Below are 25,398 nucleotides of genomic sequence, written 5' to 3'. Positions count from 1 at the left end.
TTTTTATACTTGTTCAAAACATTTATACAATTGTATCCAACCCCCCTTAAACAATTGTATTACTACTGGGCAACAATTGGTATCAGAGCAAATTGATAAATTTACAATCGGAAGCGATCTAAACATGTCTTTGAACAAGTATGAAAGTATTAAAATCCCCATTCTGAAAAGGCTGAATATCCTACATGGAAGGTGAAGATGCTTATGCACCTGGAGGCTACAGATCCAGACTATCTCGACGTAATCAATGATGGACCCTACATGAACAAAACTGGTGCTTACAACTCCTACTATTGCTGAACACTATCAGTTGAAGGAGAAGAGTGAGTGGACACCAGAAGAGAAAGTAGTTGTGCTAAAAGATGCAAAGGTAAGAAACATTTTGCATAACAGTCTTGATTCTGTGATGTCAAATAGGGTTATAGCCTACAAGACTGCCAAGGAGATCTAGGATGCTCTTAAAACTCAATGTCAAGGAACCATGGCCATCAATAAGAACATAAGGGATGTTCTAATTCAAGAATATGAACATTTTGAGGCCAAACCTGATGAAAGTCTCACCGACATCTGTGACAGGTTTCTCACCCTGCTCAACAATCTATCCTTGGTGGGAAAGGTGTATGATCGAGAGGATTCAAACACTAAGTTTCTGAAAGCCTTGAATGAGGAATGGGAGACTCAGACTTCAATTATACGATATCAGTATGATTTGGAAATAATCACCCTGGATGAAGTCTATGGCATGCTGAGAACTCATAATTTGGAAGTTCAGCAAAGGAAAGAGAGGAAAAGCAACAATGGAAAATCAGTGGCTTTGAAAGTGAATGCTAAAACTTCAAAAGAAAGGTCTGTTGAAGCTACAAGGAAAAAGAACAATCTGCTAGAATCAGATACTAATGATTCATCATCAAATCTTGATGATGATACTGATTCTGAAACTGATGAGAACGTAACAAATTCTGATGTCATGCAAATGGCTGCATTGCTAGTTAAGGGCTTCAAGAAGATACAATTCAGGAAGTCTCAGAAGAATAGAAGCTTCAGGAAAAAGTTCACTGGAGGAGAAAGGAAGTCATCTGGAGGAAGAGAGGGGAAGGACTCTAAAGCTGGAAAAGTCGACAAGTCAAAAATCAAGTGCTACAACTGTGATGAACCTAGTCACTTTGCTACATAGTGTAAAAATACAAAGCATGACAAAGGGAAGAACAAAGACTTGATTACATTAAGCAAGGATTGGATGGACTCAAATGATTCTGTAAATGAAGAAACATGTTATGCACTGCTGGCTAGATTTGGTGCTCCTGCTTCCTCTGATTTTAAGTTATCAACTTCTTTCTTCACTTTTGATACTGAAGATATATCTGAACTGAAATCTATTCTTAAGTCTCTCCATGGAAATTTTAAAAATAAGATTCTAGAGAATAATAGATTGTTAACTGTAAATAAAATCTTAAAATCTAGAAATGATCAGTTGGAGTCTGACTTAGTAAATCAGATTGAAAATCAGAAAGAATGTGAGAAAGCTAAACATACAGCAAAGATACTAGAAGCTAAGTATAGTATGTTAGAGAATGGATTAGAAAATGAGAGGAAAACCCCTAAAGCCTGGACTGTTTCGGCGAAAAAGTTCATGAGATGATCTCTAAGAAAAAATGGAATGAATGTCTTGGTTATGTAGATGGAGTTAAGAATGTTGACACTGAAAACAAAACTACCCTTAAGACTCCTGTTAAGTTTATCTCTTCAGAAGTTGATGAACCCAAATCTATATTTGAAAAGGGTTCAACATCAGCATCCCAAGAAAAGTCAGTAAGTGATAAATCTCAAAGAAAGGAAAACAAGGAAACCATTAAGACTGTTAAGAAAGAAAAGAAAAGACAATTGAAAAAGAAATTATCTGAGGTTATTCACAAACCTCAAGTTAAAAGTCCTAAAAGAAACAGGAATGGTAAGCAAGGTATTTCTAAGGATTCTAATTATAAGTTTGTTCCCAATGCTCCTAGAAAAATTTGTTTTAACTGTGGTAATACTAATCATCTTGCTATTGATTGCATGAGAAGTAAGAAAATGAAAACTGTTATTCCTGAGTCTGATGTCAGGGGTAGATCAGTATTTTATAAACCACAAAATCCTTGTTTTCATTGTGGTAGTATTTGGCATTCAATTTACAATTGTAGTTCTTATCATAAGCTATATCACAACTGTTATGAACCTTTGTCTAAATTCAATAAAACTACTTATGTGCTCAATTCTTCTAGTTCTACTAAATCTACTTATAATAAGACAAATCCTAACAAGGGAAAAACTGTCAGAAGTATTACTAAATTACAAAGTCTTAAGTTTTCCAAGAAGAGGGCCCAACAAGTGTGGGTCCTTAAAAATCCTTCTAATTAATTACTACTCTGACTGTAGGGTAACAAGAAAAATACTCTTGTCTTGGATAGTGGATGTTCAGGACACATGACTTGAAATAAATCCCTGCTATCAGAATTTGAGAAGAAGGTTGGCCCATATTTATCTTATGGAGATGGAAATTTAAGACACACTCTGGGATATGGCAACTTGATAATTGGAAAGGTAGCAATACAGAATGTAGCTCTGGTGGAAGGACTAAGCACAATCTTCTCAGCATCAGTCAAATCTCTGACAGAGGTTATCATGTGGTATTCTATGACTCACACTGTGAAGTTGTTCATAACAAGTCAAAGAAAATTGTCTTGATAGGATACAGACATGGTAACATATATGAAGCAAGGCTACATGAAAGTCTTGAGCAAGAAGCTACTTGCCTTATCTCAAAGGCATCAGTAGATGAGAACTGAAATTGGCATAAGAAGCTCTCACATCTCAACTTCAATTCTATCAATAAACTTGCCAAGAAGGAGCTAGTAAGAGGATTAGCAAATATGCTATACTCATCTGATGGTCTTTGTGATGCTTGTCAGAAGTCTAAGAAAATAAGAGTATCTTTCAAAAGTAAAACATAATTCTCTATTACTGAGCCATATCATATGTTACACTTGGATCTCTTTAGACCGGTAAACATAATATCTATCAACAAGAAAAGGTACACACTTGTAATTGTTGATGATTTCACTAGATACACTTGAGCTTATTTTCTACACAAGAATGATGAAACTCCAGAAATTCTTCTGGATCATATAAGGCAAATTGAAAATGGATCCACTCACAAAGTGAAAATACGGAGAAGTGATAATGGCACTGAATTCAAGAACTCAAAAATGGAGGAAGTTTACAAGTACAAAGGCATAAAACAACAATTCTCAGCTCCTAGAACACCCCAACAAAATGGTGTTATTGAGAAAAAGAACAGAACCCTGATAGAAGCTGGAAGGACTCTGCTGGAAGAAGAAAAATTACCCACTTACTTCTGGGATGAAGCAGTAAACACAGTTTGTTATACTCAGAATATCACATTGATAAACAAACATGGTGTTACTCCTTATCAGATGCTGAAAGAAAAGAAGCCCAGTCTCAAACATCTTCATGTATTTGGATGTAAGTGCTTTGTTCAGAGAACTCATACTGATTAGCTAGGAAAATTTGAATCAAAAGCTGATGAAGGAATCTTTGTTGGTTACTCACCATCAAGAGCATATGGGGTTTTCAAACTGAGAACAAATACTGTAGTTATCTCCATAAATGTACTTTTGATGATAAGAAGATTCCTGGTTTTGAAGAAGATTCTCATGAAAGTCTAATATTTGCAAATGAAAATGCACTGTTGGAATCTGGATCAAACTCTAATGAACTGTCAATTACTGATGATCCAAATCTTGATACTCCTTCAGATTCTGGAGATGATCATTTATTAATGAACCTGCATATGTTGAGGGGGAGCAATCGCAAGGTTCAACTGATAGTACTAACACTGAAGAATTCACCCAAGGTTCTTCTCAATCTGGTCATTTAGAATCCAATGCTGATTCAATATCAGATGGCCATGAGTCAAGTCCCAAAACTTCATCATGAGATGACAACACTGATTCAGGGGGAGACTCAAATGCATTTGATGAGGTATACAATTCAAGGGGAGCATTTAGCTCCAGAAGGACACTTCCTAGTGCCAGAAAATGGACTAAAGATCATATTCCTAATCTGATAATTGGAAATCCTGATGAAGGTGTAAAGACAAGGAGTGCAACTCAAAATGAATGTTTGTATCACAATCTACTTTCAAAAGAAGAGCCAAAGAAAGTAGAAGATGCACTCAAGGATACAGATTGGGTCATAGCTATGCAAGAATAGTTGAATGAGTTCGAAAGAAATGAAGTTTGGAAGCTGGTGCCTAGACCTAAAAATAGGTCAATTGTGGGCACAAAGTGGGTCTTCAGAAATAAGACTGATTCTGATGGAACTATTATAAAAAACAAGGCAAGATTTATGGCTAAAGGATATTACCAACATGAAAGCATTGACTATGATGAAACATTTGCTCCTGTTTCTAGGCCGGAAGCAATCAAAATTTTCTTGGCATATGCTGCACACAAGAAATTTAAAGTCTTTCAGATGGATGTCAAGAGTGCATTTCTCAATGGTGAACTTGAAGAGGAAGTCTATGTTGAACAGCCACCAGGTTTTGTGGATCCTAAACATCCTGATTAGGTTTATAGACTTAATAAAGCACTCTATGGACTAAAGCAAGCTCCTAGGGCATGGTATGAGACCCTTGCTCAGTTTCTTCTTGAAAGTGGATTCAAAAGAGGTACAATAGATAAAACCTTATTTTATCTGAATCAAGGTAAATATATGCTTTTAGTTCAAATTTATGTGGATGATATCATTTTTGGATCAACTAATCAAAAACTGTATGATAAGTTCTCAAAGTTGATGCAATCAAGATATCAAATGAGCATGATGGGAGAGATGAGTTACTTCTTGGGATTGCAAATTAAACAGACTGATAATGGTATCTACATTAATCAGTCAAAGTATATAAAGAATCTGTTAAAGAGGTTTAATAGGCAAGAAAGTGCAACTGTAACTACTCCCATTACAACTGCTACAAAGCTTGATCCTCATGAAGGTACAACAGTTGATGTGACAAACTACAGAGGTATGATTGGTTTTCTTTTGTACCTAATGGCTAGTAGGCCAGACATTATGTTTTCCACCTCTTTGTGTGCAAGATTTCAGGCAAATCCAAGGGAGCCACATCTTATTGCAATGAAGAGAATTTTCAGATACCTCAAGGGTACTGTATCACTTGGTCTCTGATATGCAAGGGAAGCTGATCTTGGATTATGTGGATATTCAGACGTTGACTTTGCTGGCTACAAGATAGACAGGAAGAGTACATCTGAGAGGTGTCAGTTTTTGGGAGGCAGACTAGTCTCATGGTTCAGTAAGAAGCAGAAATCCATTTCCACTTCAACTGCAGAGGCTGAATATATTACAGCTGGAAGCTACTGTGCTCAGTTGTTATGGATAATAAACCAACTCATGGACTATGGATTATCATTTTCTAAAATTCCTATCTATTGTGATAATCAAAGTGCTATTTCTATGACAGGAAACCCAGTGTGACACTCTCTTACTAAACATATCAGCATCAGATATCACTTTATAAGAGAGCATGTCATGGAAGGAACGATTGAGCTTCATTTTGTTCCTACTGATCAGCAGCTGGCTGATATCTTTATGAAGCCATTACCTGAAGCAACTTTTACAAAGCTTGTCAATGAACTTGGTATGGTTAGTTGGGACAGATAATTTTTTTTAAAAATTTATATTTGATCAAATCCTGATGTATATTGATCAAATCCTGATATGTCCTAAATGTTGTTCAAGATATTACGCTGGAAATTTTTGATGTATTTTATTATATGCATGATGAATTAAGTGAATTTATTTGCAAAATGTGCATGTATGAATATATATCATTGTCATAATTGCAAATCAGTCTAGGGAGACGTGCCTTAATAAGATATCTTCTGGTTAAATCATTAAGTTAACTCTGCACTTAATAATTAATTAGACCCCTAGTCTTTTGATATTCCCTCTATCTCTCTCTCGCGCGTTTATTTAAACCATCACTCATGATTCAGTCCAATCATCTCTCTCCAAACACAAAATGTTCTATTCACTTTCATTTACCATATTTCTTCTTCTATATCACAAAAATGGTTCTCTGCAATATGTTCATGAACTAAGAAAACTTCAATGTGGAGTTTAGCTGCGAAGACTTGCAGCGGGAATGGCACATCACTGCCATTCCCATTAAAGTGTGGAACTGGGTTCCACATGAGGTCCTGACAGATCTCCTGTTCTTCGAGATAGATTATCGTCTCCATCTCGATCATCTGGAGGAAGAAAGACGAGAAGTTCTTTGTCAGCAAGAACATATCATCCGTCTTGCTGTGCTTTTCGTGGAGAGTAGGAGGAACTAATAAAAATCATCAGCTTTGTCAGGCTTTTTAGACTAAGGCTATTGATGTTCTTCTCCATTAGACTAGGATTTTCTTGTAATCATCTATGCATGTACTCAAAATTTTTATGAAATGTACCCTCTTGAATTATTAATGAAATTTTGTTTGTTTTGCTTACAAGCCCTAATCTATGTTCCTTAGTTGCGTATGCATGTGCTTGTTCTTAATTGTAGCCAGTTAATCTCTAAGTCACACAATTAACATGTATCTTTTGATGATTCTTGAGATTAAAATTGTGGTTTTCTGATAAGCTTGAGTTATTTTGACAAATACTCATGAATATGAATAGACAAATCCTGACATTGTCAAATCCTGACAGATAAGAGGTTCCAAATACTGATGACAGGTCAGCATGTTTTAATTTAGAATATTATTGCAAAATTATTTCTGAATTATTTAATGCTAAAAGGTAATTGTCTTCTTAATTATTGTTTAAAAGTGGATAAATTGTTGACCAAATTCACACAATAATTTATTGAAAGAGCTGTGCATCTTTCGTTGCTAATTCCGCACATTACTCTACTTTCAACTCCTATTCTTAGTTATTACCCTCTATCAGAAGTCTGATTCACTAGGCTTCATTCTCCGTGTATGTTACATACAACTAAGCTTTGCAAACTTATATTTGCACAAGAACTTCTGTGACACAAATCATCATACACACAACCTCACTATTCATATCTAACGAATATTTTTCCTCAACACCTACAAACATCATGTCATCTTCTGAGATTTCACCTTTCTTCATCCAAACCACCATTATTCATGGAAACACCTTTGGAACCAATAACTACTTGGCTCCGCTTACACATCAGCAGTTTCCTCAATCTTTTCATAATATACAGGATTTCTTACTCCAATGTCCAATTGGATACTCTCTCACAAATCCTAGTAAGGTATCATACAGGGCTGTAATGCAGGTATGGAACACAGCTCTAGTTAATGAAACAAATACCGCTTTCTCTTTTGAATATAAGGGACGCAGGTATGAGGTTGATGCTCATGTTCTGGTTCAAGCATTGAGGTTGCCTGCTTATGATGGCGCTCCTGATAATTATGCAACTGAGCAGCTGTTTGATATGCTCAGAACTCTGAACTACAAAGGTCACATCACAAAAATTGGAAAATTGACAAGGAAAAAATTAAAGAGAGAATGGAATTTCTTTTTTGATTACATCAACAGATATTTCTTGAATAAGACAAGAAATTTTGATGCTCTTCCGTCTACTTCTCTAAAAATTGGGTACTCTATTCTCTATTCTGGTAATTTTGACTATGGTAACACAATTCTTCAATTAATAATTTCTAGGAGAACAGATGCATCAGGAGTAATATGGTATACTAGATTTCTTCAGCTAATTTTCTCTTTTCTATGCCCTAATGCTGAATTTGATAATGATGAATTGCTTCCTGTATTTCAAATTTCTGAGAAGGCTATTACAGATCATATTAAAAGAGATGAGAAGAATAAGTTTTCAGGACCTCCTTTCCTGCCTCAGGAGGTTAGGCAATATTTGTTGAGAAATAGACCTACTCCTTCACAAGTGCTTGCAAATCCTGATGCTGGAACCTCTGTAAAATTTCCTGATGCTGTGGAACAAGACACTACCCATCTTGTTTCTAACCCAAGCATTCCTTCTCGTAAACAGAACTTCACTCCAGCTCGTAAATTAGCCTCCTATGATGTCTCCCAAAAGACATCAGTTGTACTAAAGAAAAGGCTGGTTAAGAAATCTGTTCAAATTGAACAGAGAGCTCAATAGGCCTCACTGAGTGAGAGTGAGAAGAAATAAGAATGTTTTCCAGTTCGAAAAAGAAGGCTGATCATGCAAGATGATTCTAACTCTGATGATCAGATGCCCATTGGGCCAATGATGAAGATAAAGAAATCAACAGTTGCAATCCCTGATGACTCTGTTGACACAACTGGAACCAAGGAGCCAACTATTGATGCTAGTGCTCTGATCAAAAAGTTTCCAATGATCAAAGAAATTGCTGAGCCCAAGACAGCTGACAAGAACAAGTTGAAAAGAAAAGCTGAAGATGTGGTTAGGTACATCCAGAAAGAAGAAAAAGGCTCAGTCCTCTGCTATAGATGTCAGTCCACAAGAACCTAAGTCTCAAAGGGATTTAGCAACTGAGACACATCCATTCACACAAGAACCATCTTCTCAAAGGGAGGATGCAGACAAAGAGGTTGCGAAAATAATTGTTGATTTTGTTCAAGGTGATCTTCTTGCTAAACTAAACAACTGCTGCAAGAAAAGAAGGCTCATCAGGATGTATTGTCAAAGGTGGATGCAGTTATTAATGATCTGATATTTGAGGAGAGTACACAAGAACCTTCACCAATTCTTGCTGAAGCAACTCATATTCCTCAGGCCCCACAAGAACCATCAGTTCAAAGTACTGATGCTGGCTTAGTTCATTCTCCTAACAAATCAAATCTTGATGCTACAACAAACTGATATTGATCAACTATCCATCCAAGCAGCTTCTACTGATGATTCCTTGCTGCTAACTAGCTTGTTAAAGCATCATGATGCGTTGTTTGTTCCTCCACTATCATCACTTCCACTTGAGGACTCACCTTCAGGTTTTGCTTATTTTTCTCTATTGTTCCTCATGTTTTTATGATTATAAATAGTCTCTTGTTTGAGGTTACCTATATTGATATGACAAGCATACTACTCCTCTTAGCCATCTCTTATTTCTTTGCAAAACGTGTAATTGTGCTTTTCTGTGAGACTGTGTGACAATACTATGAGAGAAAATTAAATTTTGAGTGGCAGTCTCCTGTACTGGAAAAAGGAGAGGTAGTTTTGAGAAAAGAATTTTATAAGTTTTTCTTTGCTTATAAACTTTCATATGTGAGAAACATATTACTCTTCAAAGTAATATATTGTGTGAGAAGTGTTGTGATCACTTGAAAAGAAAAGAGAGATTTATGTGTTACCTTGTTTTATATTTCAGGATCTCATTAGGAACAAACACTTATTGCTAAGTATCCTCTTAAAGGCAAAGCAATTATGCCTAGCTCTGAAAACTCTTCTGAGAGTCTGTCTAGCTCTGATTCTGATAAAGATAGTGATCATGATGATTCTGACCTAGCTCAGCTTAAGATTGCTATTGATGCATCTAAGAAGTCCAATGTTGGTTCTTCTTCACATTTCAATGTTGATCCTTCTTATTACAATGCTGATGCTATGCATTTTCTAAAGACTGAATGGGATTTTGCATGAAGAGATGCACATACTTCTATCTCCTCAGCTGTTGGTATGCAACATGTTCACAGGGCCTATGATGAACTTCAAAACCCTGAACTTAAATTGCATCTTAAGGCCTCTACCATTTCTGTGAAAGGAGTTCTCTCTGAACTTGCTGATATGAAGAAATATCATACTAGTTTACATAACAAGATTGATTCATTTATTATTAATCCACTTACTTCAAGCTGACCTCATAAGTGTGAGAAAGGCTGTTAAAGCCGTGGTTCAATCTCAACAAAGCATGGATACTCTATTTTCTTCCTTGGAAGGTAAAGTGTCTTCAATGGCTGATAAACTGGATGCTATGTTTTCTCTTCTTTCAAATATTGATGCCAAAAAGGGGGAGAAGATAGCTGTCACAAAATGTGAACCTGACTCTATTCAGTTGAAAGATAAAGATACTGATGGTGATGATAAAGATACTGATGGTGATGGTGATAAAAATCCGGTTGTAAATGTTCAAATTACTCCTATTGCTCAACAACCTCAACATTCTACAAGATCTGGTTCTTCAGGACAAAGAAAGTCTACTGGTGCTCATGAAATTAAGCACAAGACTAATGCTGATGCTCCTGAAACTGGTGATGTTAAAATCTCTAACTTAGCAGATGCTAACATGTTATTCTTTCCTTACAGACATAAGGAAACATGTGAAGAGATTGTTTAGTACTACAAAGATAAAAGGTTTGAGCAAAAGAATGCCAGGAGTGCTCTTGGGTTGATAATTGAAGAATTTCCTGGTCCAACAACTGAAGAATCAGTTATGCAGCAGAATGAGTTAATGGCTTAAATTGAAGCTGAAGCAAACACCTCTAAAGGAAGAGGAAAAAGAGGTGGAAGAACTACAAGAGCCAGAGAAAGAAGAGGGAGAGGATGAATTTCTAAACCAAGTCAAGTGTCCGCAATTGATTCTACATTTTTTAATGTCCTATTCAGGGAAGGTTTTGTTCCTATACAAGGACACGATTTAAAAAAAGAAACTGAGGATACCGAAGAGATGATTTTCCAAAGAAAGAAGAAATCAACCACTAACATTGCTCAAGTTGATATAACTAATGCAAATGTGTCTCTTAAAGCAAACTCAAATCATGAGGAAAAAGCATATCCTAATGCTGTGAACCTGATAGCTGATTTTGATACTGATGAAAAGGTGATCAAAGTATTGAATAAATTAATTCTTACTACAGTAGTTTCTTCTCATAATTCAGAGGTCGATAAACAAGAAAGAATTGACAGAAGGAGAGCTGATCAAGTATGCAGTGACTATGAGCAAAGAATTCTAAATTCAAGGAGAGAACTGTGGTATAAAACAAAAGGATATGATTTATCTATAGGTTATGCTCCTCTCAACAAGAAGAATAAAAGATGGAAAGAGGTTCATTCATTTAGTTATCCTAAAGGATTCAAGCATATTAAATTTGTGTCAGCAGGATTAAGGGATCCTATTTCAGAAAGGAGAATATTGTTAAGTCCATCAATAAACCTTCTTGGGTGGAACATAATGAAAAGCTAAAGCTTATCAAAACTCATACTAGAGGAGGTATTGGTCATTCAGGAATGGAAACTCTAAGGTCTGATTTACTGGACACATATATTCTGACTGACAATCTTGGTGAAAGAGTTACTCCTTCACATCTTGAGAAAGTTGAAGCTATAAAGATTGTATATAGGAATATAAATCTTGATGATGTCAGAGAAGAGATTATGTACTTCTTGAGAGATGGTAAAGTGAAAAGCTTTACATTGCAGCAACTCTTGATGAAGACTGTGACAGAGTTGAAATATATTCACTATCTTCTTAGAGTTGGGGACAATGTCACCAGAAACTGGTCTTTTATGATACTTGAGAGTATCAGATGAAGAGTCATGAACAAAGAAGACAAATACAGTGGTGATTATGTTCCTATCTACAGAACTTATACTTGTCAAGAAATGAAGATGGAAAAGGGAGCTGCGGTTCTAAAAGTTTTTCTCAACAATCCTCAGTTATCTTTCAGTCCTGATTATGAAGATGTTAGCTTAAGATTTATGTTGATTGGTGATCTTGAAATAACTAAAAGTTTAATTTCTAAATTAAGATCATCCATTTATCAGCTTGGAGAAGAAACTGAAGAGAAGAAAGAGTTGAAGAAAAAGCTTGTCAAAGTCCTTCAAGACAAGGAAGAAGAAAGCTTGAACAACTTTCTAGAAACGACTGTCAGTTATCTTAGGATACTGAAGTAAGCCTTATTCCTTGTACACTTTGTAATTGGTTTCAGCATTATTGAGAATGGAATTTGTGCTTCATTATATTAAGCATAAATTGGGGGAGATTGTTACGTGCTGATTCTCAATGATTAGGAGCAGCTCAGGATCTATCTCTGTTTGGATGTCATCAATATTTGATCTGTCATCAGGATTTGATGCGTCATCAGTATCTGCAGAACATCAACATCTGAAGGCAGTCTGTTGTGAAGATTGTAGATGTTCCTTATTTTAAAGGATGGATATCTGTCCGTTCTGAGTGATAGGACTTTGTATATTCGGTTAAAGATATGTATCATTTTCTATTAGTAATTGATAATGTATATCTTAGATTGATTTGTAGCAGCTGTGTAGTATATAAACACAGTTTAGGTCATCACAAAGTGATTAACTCGAGCATTGTACGACTTAGCAGCTCTCAAGAACATCAGTATTTCTTGAGGGAGTTTGTAATAGTTTTTATCAGAAATATAAAGAATTGTTATATTTTTATACTTGTTCGAAACATTTATACAATTATATCCAACCCCCATAAACAATTATATTACTATTAGGAAATAGCGAACATAGGGATATTAGTATCAATATCTACTTCCAAAACCTCTATGGCATTGGAATGAGTCGGGGACTCAAGATTTAGAGTAGACATTGGAATATCAATTTTTAAAGTGGACTGTTATGCAACTTCAGCACCAGCAAGAATAGGGATTGTAGAAAATGATGTAGAAATTGGAATGGACTATTGTACTATCTTGGTCATAAAAAGGATTGATACAATGGGTGAAGTTTAATGTGACGCCCTCCAAACCCAGGGTCTAGATTTGGGGTTCACTAGCCAATAAACCATAATAAAATAATCACAGCGGAATAATATAATAAATATGACCCCTTACATGCAACTGGATCGATCACAGGTTATAGTATGAAATAGACACTAATACAAACTAACTGTTATTACAGACCATAAGTCTAATTGGTTTTACAGATTATTCAGATTTTATTACAAACCTCTAGACTAGCTAAGCATCCCAAACTGTCTACCTGGAAAACACACCATACTATCTACAAGTACAAAACTTCTGGTCAGACTTGGAACTCATGCTTGCCCTGGCCTAGCTGAAAGAATCAGGATATGAAACAAGTATGAGCGAATAGCTTATGATTTAGAACAATAACAACAATATCTCTGATGAACAAAACCAAACCACAATATCTGAGTAGTATCAAAACTGATATATATTTGATAATAAACAACATTTGCATATATATATATATATTTTGTTTTGGGATTGGAATCCTCCAACGACGGTGTGTTACCACCGGTGATCAGCCGTGGAGCAACACCGGTATGCCGAAGCATATCCAACTAAACAAAAGGTACCCAAGGCATATATCGGCCTAGCAAGATATTATATCCTGTATAACACGTAGCTCACGCTGGACCGCCACCACGACCTCTTACGCAACCATCCAACCCATAAAAAAAGTAATTTTCCATCAAAGGAGTCGAATCAAATGACATCCTTAACCACATAACTCCTCATTTCTCATGGTCTGGAGTTATCTCAACAACCAATGGTGAAATAACCAGAATAATTAGTTATTCGCTAATCTCAATTCAAAGCTTCACTGTATAGAGTAATTTAAAGCGAAATATAAAACGTTTAACTATTCTAAACTTAGAATAGTATGGAAATTGAAAGAATAGAGTTCAGAGTCAATATCACTTGAATGATAAGTGAATATATAAATACTTGCATAATATGATTCAAAATAAATGTCACTTGAACGATAAGTGAAGTTCGGGGTACTTGCCTGGTGTTAGGAATATATGTGCATTAGTTTGATGATATGTTTAACAAAACACTTAAGTAGAAATTTAGTGTCTGTAGCCTCAACGGATAAGACCACTTTGGCTATCCGTTGATGGTGTAGCTTTACTTAGAAATAAGTCTAGTATTGTAGCATATTTCAGTCTCTGTATTTAAAATTGTAATTCTTAGAAGTTGAGAGAAACTATGAGTCATGTTGACTACTAGATGATATGCAGATAGGAAGGCCAATTGTAAATATTTCATGCCTTGTAATTTTGTATAAATGAAGTGGTATCAACGGATGACTTAAAAGACCTTCAACGGATGAGAAGCTAAGCTTCAACGGATGTCTCTAAAGCTTCAACGGATAACATCCTTCAACGGATGAGAGCATCAACGGATGAAAGCTTCAACGGATAACATCCTTCAACGGATGAAGTCATCAACGGATGAAAGCTTCAACGGATGTTCTGCTAATCAGCCGTTGATAAGTGGTAGTTGTACCTACAAGCAGAGGCACGTGGGTTGACAGAGAAAACTGAGATGTGGTAGCCGAATTTCAGGATCAACAGAAAAAGCAGCCGTTCTTCTTTTGTACAAAGTTGCAATAGTCAACAAAGTACTTGAGTGAACAGGAAAAGAAGCAAGTGAAGAACTTATTTTACTATTGTAATTTTATATTGTTTTTCACTTGTACACTTGGTAATATATATGAACCAAGAAGAAGCTAGTAATTAGATAGATTTTTCCAGAGCTGTTAAGAAATATCTTGAGAGAAAATTCATCTAGTTTGTACTAGGATGCAGCTGTGATCAACATTGTTGAACACAGATTTTCTAATATACCATCTCTGGTGGAACAACAAATCCACCAGAAAAGTTTTTAAGGTCTGTTGTGTTCTTTACATTTGTGCTTGAATATATATCTGTCTGTATTAGCTTAAAGCAATTCACACACTTGTTCTTCTTGAACACACAACTTTATAAACTGCTCAAAACTTGAAAAAGTTTTGAGATTTACATTCAACCCCCCTTCTGTAAATCTCATTGTTAGTCTTCTAGGAATAACAATTGGTATCAGAGCAGGCTCTTGACACACAAAGAGTTTAAAGATCTTGGAATCTAACAAAGATGAGTAAGAAGGATATTGGAGTAAAGATCCCAGTTCTTGACAAAGACAGTTATCACCACTGGAAGGTGAAAATGCACCTTCATCTACTCTCCCAAGATGAAGGTTATGTAAACTGCATTGAGAATGGTCCTCACATTCCCCACAAAGTAGCCACAGTTGCTACGGCCACAATTGCTGTTGGTCAATCCATTCCAAAACCTAGAGCAGAATGGACAATGGAAGACACAGAAGAAGTCCACAAGGATAAGAAGGCTATGAACATTTTGTTTAATGGTCTTGACAAGGATATGTTTGATAATGTGATAAATTGTTCAACTGCCAAAGAGGTTTGGGACACAGTTCAGCTGCTGTGTGAAGGTACAGAACAAGTAAGAGAGAACAAAATGCAGCTTCTCATTCAACAGTATGAGCACTTTCATTTTGAAGAAAATGAATCTTTAAATGACACATTCAATAGATTCCAAAAACTGTTGAATGGACTGAAGCTGTATGGTAGAGTGTACCAGGTGAAGGATTCAAATCTTAAATTTTTGAGATCCTTACCAAAGGAATGGAAACCCATGACTGTTTCCTTAAGAAACTCTCAAGATTATAAGGACTTTACTCTTGAAAGATTATATGGAATCTTGAAGACTTATGAACTAGAGTTGGAACAGGATGAGGTATTGGAGAGGGGGAGAAAGAAAGGAGGTTCAGTTGCATTGGTAGCTGAAAATGAGAAAGAATGCAGAAAAGAAACTGTGAGATCTACATCAAGCTCCAAAGATGGTGTAAGAAATCCAGAATCAGACAAGGGTAAAGGGCAAGTTGCTGAAAATGAAGACAACTCCAGTCAAGATGACTCTGATGGTATTGATGAGCATCTTGCATTTCTGTCCAGGAGATTTGCAAAGATGAAGTTCAGGAAAAACACTAGAGCCACTAAACCCCATAAGAACATGGTGGACAAATCCAAGTTCAAGTGTTTTAATTGTGGTATGAGTGGACACTTTGCAAATGAGTGCAGAAAGCCAACCTCTGAAAAGAAGAAATTTGAACAAGTAGATTACAAAAAGAAATATTTTGATCTGCTCAAACAGAAGGAAAGGGCTTTCATTACTCAAGAAAGAGACTGGGCAGCTGATGGAGAAGAAGAGGATGAAGACATGGAATATGTTAACTTGGCTCTCATGGCTGATTCTGAGGAGAATGAAGTTAGTTCATCAAGCAACCAGGTAATTACTACTGATATAACACAGCTTACTAAAGAAGAGTGCAATGATGCTTTTAATGACATGTCTACTGAACTGTATCATTTGCGTGTATCTCTTAAATCTCTTGCTAAAGAAAATAGTAGGATTAAAGAGAACAATCTGTTTTTAAGTAATAGAAATGCTGTGTTAGAAGATAAGTTAATTGACCTAGAAAAGACTAAGCTGCATTGTGTATCTGTTGAAAATGAACTAGCTGAATCTATTAAGAAAGTAGAAATACTTTCCAATCAATTAGAGAAAGAGCAAGAGGTGATTAAAGCCTGGAAAACATCTAGGGATGTAAGTGCTCAAATTGCCAAAGTCCAAGGAATTGAATCATTCTGTGAAACTGCCTGGGATAAAAATAAAAAGAAACTGGAATTAATTGATGGACTGTCAACGGATGTGGAATCAACGGATAATGAAAGTTATCCGTTGAAGGAAGAAAAGGAACATCCGTTGAAGGTTCCTCAATTAAAACAGGCAGATGTTTCTAAAAGAGAAAATCTAAAGAAACTCAACAAAAAGTTTGGTTCAACTTCAAAGAACTTTGTCAAAGAAGGAGCAAGCACATCCAAAGATGTCAGAAAGGTGAATGTAGGGCACATGACCTTAGAACAGTTAAACAATAGGCTCAAGATGGTTGAGGATAAAAAGGAATCCAAAAGGAAATCCAACAGAAATGGGAAGGTAGGAGTTAACAAACATAACAATTACACACCTGACAAGTATGCTCCTAGAAAAAGCTGTGTGCATTGTAGTAGTGTTAATCATCTATCTGCTAACTGTAAATCTATTAAGAAATCTCCCATAACTGTACCCTCTTCCATGCCTAACATGTCTGTATCACCTCTACATGCTCTGCCTGTTATGTCTCAACAAAATCCTTATGCACATTTTGCAAACATGCCATATTTTAACAATTCTTATCTTGCTGCATTCAGTATGCCTCAATTGCCATACAATATGCCAATGTGGAATAACATGTATGCACAATCCATGCCTAATAATACTATAAATGTGCTGGATAATGTTGTGACTAACCCTACACCTCAACCAACCACATCTAAGACCAAGGTTGACTCAAACTCACCTAAGTCTAAAGATGCAGGAGGAATGAAGTCTAGGAGAAAGGCTAACAAGAATGGACCCAAGGAAACTTGGGTACCAAAATCAAATTGATTGATTTTGTGGTGTGCAGGAAAATAGAAGAAATCTATGGTACTTGGACAGTGGCTGTTCAAGACACATGACTGGAGATTTCTCCCTGCTCACAGAGTTTAAAGAGAGAGCTGGCCCCAGCATAACCTTTGGAGATGACAGCAAAGGGTTTACTATGGGATATGGCTTGATTTCAACAAGGAATGTCATCATTGAAGAAGTTGCATTAGTTGATGGTCTCAAGCACAACTTACTGAGTATCAGTCAACTATGTGATAGAGGGAATACAGTTTCCTTCAATTCTGAAGCCTGTGTTGTCACTAGTAAGAAAGACAACAAAGTGGTTCTAACTGGAGTTAGAAAAGGAAATGTGTACTTAGCTGACTTCAACTCTACAGATGCAGAATCTATTACTTGTCTTTTCAGCAAAGCAAGTTCAGTTGAGAGTTGGCTATGGCACAAGAAGCTATCCCATTTGAATTTCAAGACAATGAATGATCTAGTCAAAAAGGACTTAGTAAGAGGAATTCCTCTTGTTGAATTCTTAAGGGATGGTCTGTGTGATGCTTGTCAGAAAGGCAAACAAAGGAAAGCATCATTTCAGAAGAAGCTTGAAACAACAATTGATGAACCATTACAGCTGTTACATATGGATTTGTTTGGACCAGTCAATGTATTGTCAATAGCAAGAAAAAGATATTGTTTAGTGATTGTAGATGATTTCTCAAAGTTCACATGGGTCTGTTTTCTTGGATCAAAGGATGAAGCAAGTGAAATCATTATCAATCACATCAGGCAAGTCAATAATCATCCTGACTTAAAAGTAAGAAACATCAGGAGTGACAATGGAACTGAGTTCAAGAATTTAACATTAAGGCTGTTCTGTGAAGAAAATGGAATCATGCATGAGTTCTCAGCTCCAAGAACACCTCAGCAAAATGGGGTAGTTGAAAGAAAGAACAGATCTTTAATTGAGGCTGCCAGAACAATGCTTGAAGAATCAAAGTTACCAACATATTTTTGGGCTGAAGCTGTTAATTGTGCCTGTTTCACTCAAAATATTTCTCTGATCAATCAAGCTAAAGGCATGACTCCTTATCAGTTGTTCAAGAAAAGAAAACCAACTCTAAACTTTCTTCATGTCTTTGGATGTAAATGTTTTATACTAAGGAATCAATCTGACCATAAAGGGAAGTTTGATGCAAAGGCTGATGAAGGAATATTTGTTGGTTATTCAGCTGGAAAATCTTATAGGGTCTACAATCTAAGAACCAACATTGTTATGGAATCTGTGCATGTTGTGTTTGATGATAAAAAGATTGATGGACTAACAGATGAGGAACATTATGAGAGACTCAAATTTGACAATATTGAAATATATTGTGATGATAGTGAAGAAGAGATTGATGGAGACGACACTTCAAAAGGAATACAAAATTTGCTCCTGGATAATGCACAAAATTCAGCATCCGTTGAAAGACACTGTGCATCATCCGTTGAAGTACTTAATGAAACATCCGTTGATCATAGCTCATCAACTGATAATCAATTTACATCATTAATTGATGGAACTCCAAGTTCCCTGCAAAGGACCAACAACTCAGGGGGAGTTTCAACTAATCAAAACTCTATCTCACATCATGACAATACTGAGATCACCTCATCTAGAGCTCATCTTCCACCTCAAAGGAAATGGACCAAGAATCATCCCTTTGAACTGATCATTGGTGATGCATCATCTAAAGTGCAAACAAGAAGAGCTACTCAAGATGAATGTCTGTATAGTAGTTTTCTATCTCAGGAGGAACCTAAGAAAGTGGAAGAAGCCTTATTGGATCCAGATTGGATATTAGCTATGCAGGAAGAGCTAAACCAATTTGAGAGAAACCAAGTTTGGAAGCTGGTACCCAAACCAAAGAACAAGAGTCCTATTGATACAAAATGGGTATTCAGAAATAAGATGGATGAAAATGGCATTATCATAAGGAATAAAGCCAGATTGGTTGCTAAAGGCTATTCTCAGCAAGAGGGAATAGATTTTGATGAGACATATGCTCCTGTTGCAAGACTTGAAGCTATCAGAATCTTTCTAGCCTATGCAGCCCATGCCAATTTCAAAGTCTATCAAATGGATGTCAAGAGTGCATTTCTAAATGGAAAATTAGAGGAAGAAGTCTATGTAAGTCAACCTCCAGGATTTGAAGATCCAAATTTTCCAGACTATGTGTATTATCTGTTGAAAGCACTCTATGGACTGAAGCAAGCACCTAGAGCCTGGTATGAAACATTATCAAAATTTCTTTTGGAGAATCACTTCACTAGAGGTACTGTTGATAAAACTCTCTTCTTTAGAAATGTTAATGGCTCTAGTATACTTGTTCAAATTTATGTAGATGACATAATATTTGGTTCTAAAGATAATAATCTTTGTAAGAAGTTTGCTAAGCTAATGCAAAGTAATTATGAAATGAGCCTAATGGGAGAACTAACCTATTTTCTTGGTTTACAAATTAAACAAGTTAGTAATGGAATTTTCATTAGTCAAACTAAATATATTCATGATCTTTTAAAGAAGTTTGACTTAATGGAATGTTCATCTGCAAAAACTCCCATGGCCACTGCCACCAAACTTGAATTAAATAAGACTGAAAGGTCTGTGGACATTACAAGTTATAGAGGCATGGTTGGTTCACTTTTATATTTAACTGCTAGCAGACCAGATATAATGTTTGCTACATGTCTGTGTGCGAGATTTCAAGCTGATCCTAGGGAGTCTCACTTAATTGCTATCAAGAGAATTTTCAGATATCTCAAGGGTACACCAAATTTAGGAATTTGGTATCCTAGAGAATCTGGCTTTGATCTAATTGGTTATTCAGATGCAGACTATGCAGGTTGCAAAATAGACAGGAAAAGTACAACAGGCTCCTGTCAATTCCTGGGAAACAAGCTTGTATCATGGTTTAGCAAAAAAGCAAAATTCAGTCTCTACTTCTACAGCTGAGGCTGAATACATTGCTGCTGGAAGTTGCTGTTCTCAACTGTTGTGGATGAGGAATCAACTCCTTGATTATGGACTTCATGTTGATAGAATACCTATCTTTTGTGACAACACAAGTGCCATAGCCATAACAGAGAATCCTGTGCAGCACTCAAGGACCAAGCACATTGATATTAAGTACCACTTCATCAGGGAGCATGTCATGAATGGTACAGTAGAACTACATTTTGTTCCAAGTGAACAACAAATTGCTGACATATTTACCAAGCCACTTGATGAATCAACATTCACAGGATTGGTAAGTGAGCTAGGTATGCTTAATTACTCTTAAAATTCATGTCTTCTTTGCAATTTGATGTGGAGCCTGAAATATATTAGTTGCTAGAACAAATTTGACTTTTAACAAAGTTTATTCCATCAACGGATGTTCCCTATCCGTTGAAAGTCAAAATTGCTCTATCAACGGATATTCATTATCCGTTGAAAGACAAGTATATCTCTGGAACTTTTATCCGTCAACGGATAAAGCTGAAGTACCTTTCAACGGATGACAATTTACATTATCCGTTGAAATGTCACATCAGACGTTTGAGGTGTTTCACAGCCGTTGATTCTATTTTCTTAACCGTTGATACCATACATACATCTGTATGTATTGGTTTTAAAGGTAGTTATTAGAATACTTACAGTTTATTCTTAAACGGCTGAAATTCACTAACACCTATTTATTGATTAATCCTTTATTTATTTTTTTTTAAAGCATATAAGCCCTTCTGATTGTTCATTATTACTTTACGCTTTCTTAGAATTTCAAGCATTTACCATTTTCTCTCTGCAAAACCCTCAAGTTATTCTCTGCAATTTCTACTCACAACAATGGCACCAGTCGTGAAGATTATGTCTCAATCTGGGTTCATCTACGAGAAGAATAATTTCATAGCTCTGGTAGAGAAGAATGAAGCCCACTCAGATTATCACAAAATGATGGACTTCATCAAAAACTGTAAACTTAGCTATGCAATGCTGGAAGCCCCAACGATTTTCTGTGAAGTAGTTGAGGAGATTTGGACAACTGCTGAGTTCAACTCCATGGATATGACTATCTCCTTCACTCTCAAAGGTAAAAATCACTGTATAAACTGTGATGACTTACAAGCATGTTTTAAATTACCTGAGAACAATGCCATGACACCACACACTGATAGTGATGTATCCAGCATGTTAGATTCCATAGGTTACTCTCTTAACTCTGCTAATTTAGGGGGTATTAGACGAAAAGGCCTTAGGAAAGAATGGAGTTTTCTTGGGGATGCCTTCATAAAGGTTTTCTCTGGGAAAATTAGTAATTTTGATGCCATAACTTCATCTCTTGTTAACATGTTCTATATGCTTGTTTCTGATAGGTACTTTAACTTTAGCAACTATGTGATGCTAGAATTAGGTACTAGACTAGGTAACAAAGCTAATAGACCTAATAACATCTATTATGCTAGATTCTTTATGTTATTGGCTAACCATGTTGCTGAAGGTTTAGTCATAATCAATGAGAATAATAAACTCAAGTGCTGGGCACAAGAGAAAAGAGTTCTTGCAGACTTGAAGAGAATGGATCTTAACAGCAGTGTGCAATTGGTATATTTACCAATCATGAATGCACCCCAGGTAGGTGAGGTAATTGCTTCTACAACTCCTACTTCTTCCAACCCCTCTATTTCTTTATCTTCTAGTGTGGCCATGAAATCTGTGTCAATGCCCCAACAGATTTCTACCAAGGTCACCAAATCCAAACTTTCAAAATCCAAGACAAAGAAAACCACCTCTGTTGTTTCTCAAAAGACAACAGTTGTAACAACAACCATTAACCCTGAGGGAAGTGATCAGGGTGTGAGTGGTGAGGGGAGGGGTGAACATCAAAGAAACCCCCAGGATAAGGAAGGAGAGTTGAGTGCTTCCCAAGCTAGCCAAGCCCCAGTTTCTCAAAAAGCTGTGGTGGTTGAAAAGGTCTCTAGCACATCCCTAGTAGCATCCTCCCAAAAGGATGTTACTATTGAAAAGAGTTCCCATCCAGGAACACAGAACAAAAGAGGGAGGGACACTAAAGCCAAACACTCACCTACAAAAGCCTTTATTAGAAGAAAGAAGGCTAGAACCCAATCTTCTACACAGGGTGCACACACTGCACAGATACATCCATCTGTCTCTGTGCCTTCTCAAACTCAGTTTGATGTGACTCCAATAAATGTGGAGTCACAGCCCCATTCTCTCACAATAACTACACATCAATCACCAAATACTTCTTCACCATCTCTGGATGTGGATATGCTATTCCCATCAATTCCTGATTCTCCCTCTTTACAACTCAGGGAGAAGCCCCACTCAAATACAGGTGATCATCATCTTTTAGATGATTTGTTGGATCACCCGCAAATTCTTTCAGATATAATTGAAGGATCTGTATCAACACATATCAAATCAATCTATACAGATTCAACAGTTATATCACTTTCAATTTCATCTTCTTTTCCTTCTTCAATGGATATCACTCATCCGTTGACAAGTGGTTGCTCTTCAACGGATAAGCTTAACAGCAGTTATCCGTTGATAACAACAGTTTCAACTTCAACGGATATTCCACATCCGTTGATAGTCTCTACACAAATAACTGAAATGATTCCAAGTGTAGAAGACATGAATACTGTGCAATCACTTTTAGGATTGAGGGCAGGGAGTGAAAATTTGAGTGAGAGGCTGGGTTGCTCCCAGGCAAAAGGAGAGATTGAGAGCACAAAAATGCATGCTATTTCTTCCAGCATGGCAAAAGTCAGTGAGTGGAGTACCACCTTAGAAGGTGAAGGTGAGGGAGTGAGATGTGTGAGCCAGGGGGAGCCCCTGATGCAAGAACATAGAGAAAAAGAGAGAAAAGCAGGTACAGTTGATACAAGGGTGGAACCAGCCATTGCTCATGAGTCAATGATTGTGGATGATGCTGAAAAGGAAAGACAATTTCAGCAACATTACAAAGCTGTAATTGATAACATTTCCTTGGATGCTGACACTTTTACTCATCCTGTGACAGCCTATCAACTGTTGGCTGCTCAGGGCAATGAGGAGGCAGAGAGGACACTACATCTAGTGCACTCAACAGAATCTCTTCAAAGGGATAAAGCTGCTATTAACAGGATGCCTTCTACAGCTGGTGAGCCATCTGAGGAATTTGGAGTAAATTCTGATGATGATGACTCTATTTCTTCTGATGGAAGCATGAACATAGGGGGAGATGAAGACCCTAGTTCCATTCCTAATCTACCTGAATGGGCCCTGACTAAGGAGCATAGAACAGGTGAATTCAATGTCCACCTGGTCAAACAAATCATCACTATTCAACAGGCCATTCAGAACACTTCAAATGCAAATATCAAGGCTATCCTCCAAGCTCACCTGGACTCACTGCATCTCATGAAGTTGCAGAAAGTAAAGCAAGATATGAGTCTAAATGATCTCAGGAAAGATATTGCTGACTTGAAATCCTTCACTTCAGAAAAATTGGATTCAGTCATGCCCTATGGTACTTTGCAGGACTTGGTTTCGAGATTGAAAAAGGAATCAGTTACTGAACAAAGGCTGGCCAAGTTGGAAGACAGAGTTCAAGGAATTGAAGATTCTGTGGCCACCCTTCTTCTCAACCAACAATCTCAAACCAATCTCCTAATGCAGCTGGCAAAAGCACAAGGCTTGACCCCTCTCCTTGATGATAACAAAAAGGGGGAGAATAAAAGGGAAGGGGAAGGAGAGCCCTCTACAAAGATTCAGATATCTAAAGTGCTAGTTCCTGCCATCACTACCTCTCCAATCATTCAAATCAAGGGAAAATCTGATGGAATTGATTTGATTCAGCTAGCAGCAGCTGAAATACAAATGAAAGAACAATGGAGGAGAATTGATGAAAGGTTGCAATTGGTGTTTGGTTCTACACAAAATAAATCAACATCTGTGAAATTTAGCACAAAGATTGAACCAATCAACATGGAGCTCATGCCAGTAGGGAGTCTTAAGGATGGAGAAGCTTCTTCCAAAGAGCTACAAGCTATAATCCTCAAGCCCAATGAAAGATCCAATAAGGACTCAACAAAGAATCCTTTAAAAGAAGTGGACTTTCCTCCTTCAAAAGATGATGAGAACAAGATCTTAGGCAGGAGTATTGCCTATCTCAAAAAGTCCATGGATGAGGCTGTAAGGAGAAATAGAGCTATTATCATTAGAGAGGGAAAGAGCATATGTGTGATGCAAGGACATCCCAAATTCTCAATAGCTAAGAAAGAAGAAGCCAAGCAATTAAAGGCTGACAAAAGAGCACAAGCAAAGCTTGAAAAACAGCTAAAGTCAAGCCAAGTTGAAGAAATGAAAGGAATTGAAGTCAGGGGTGAAGAAAAGATTGCTAACTTAGATGAGGTTCTTGGGAGCATATTTGGTGAAAATATGGAGGAAAGAGAGGAATGGCAGAAGGGAAACAGAAGAAAGGCCAAGGCACACAGAAGGAGTGAAGATAACCCTGAAGATACCAAATCTATATCTAAACCACTACCTTCCATACCTGAACCTTTTGTTACTGATCCCTCTATAAATATCCATGGTGAACCAATCATTCCAAAAGAGGAACCTATTGATTGGGACAACATCACATTGCCTACCTTTCTAACCACTCTTCCACCACCAAAGAAACAGAAAAGAAAACCAAAATCTACACCTCCCACAACCTCTAAGAAATTCACTCAAAAACAAAAACCTAAGCCTAAGTCACCCATTTCTAAAGATGATTATGTTCACATCTGTGACATAAAAGAAATTTCAGACATTGAACTCTATCTGGATGAGCTGGAGGATGTAAGGGGAATAGCTGCCTACAGACAGTTACCAGAAAGATTAGTGTTCAGATATAAAGGAGCTGGGGAAAGAACATGGCCTCTCCACAGGATTCTAAATGAAGGCTACTCTACCTTGATCAGAGTCTTTTCAGCCATCAAAAAGGATTCTGGCTTTACCAGAACAGCCAAGACTGAAATTCTCAACAAGATTGCCAACATAAGGAAGACTTGGAGG

Source organism: Apium graveolens, chromosome 6, assembly GCF_009905375.1.
Source record: "Apium graveolens cultivar Ventura chromosome 6, ASM990537v1, whole genome shotgun sequence".
Taxonomy (NCBI): domain Eukaryota; kingdom Viridiplantae; phylum Streptophyta; class Magnoliopsida; order Apiales; family Apiaceae; genus Apium; species Apium graveolens.
The sequence above is the reverse complement of the archived record's forward strand: the minus strand, read 5'-3'. Positions refer to the sequence as shown.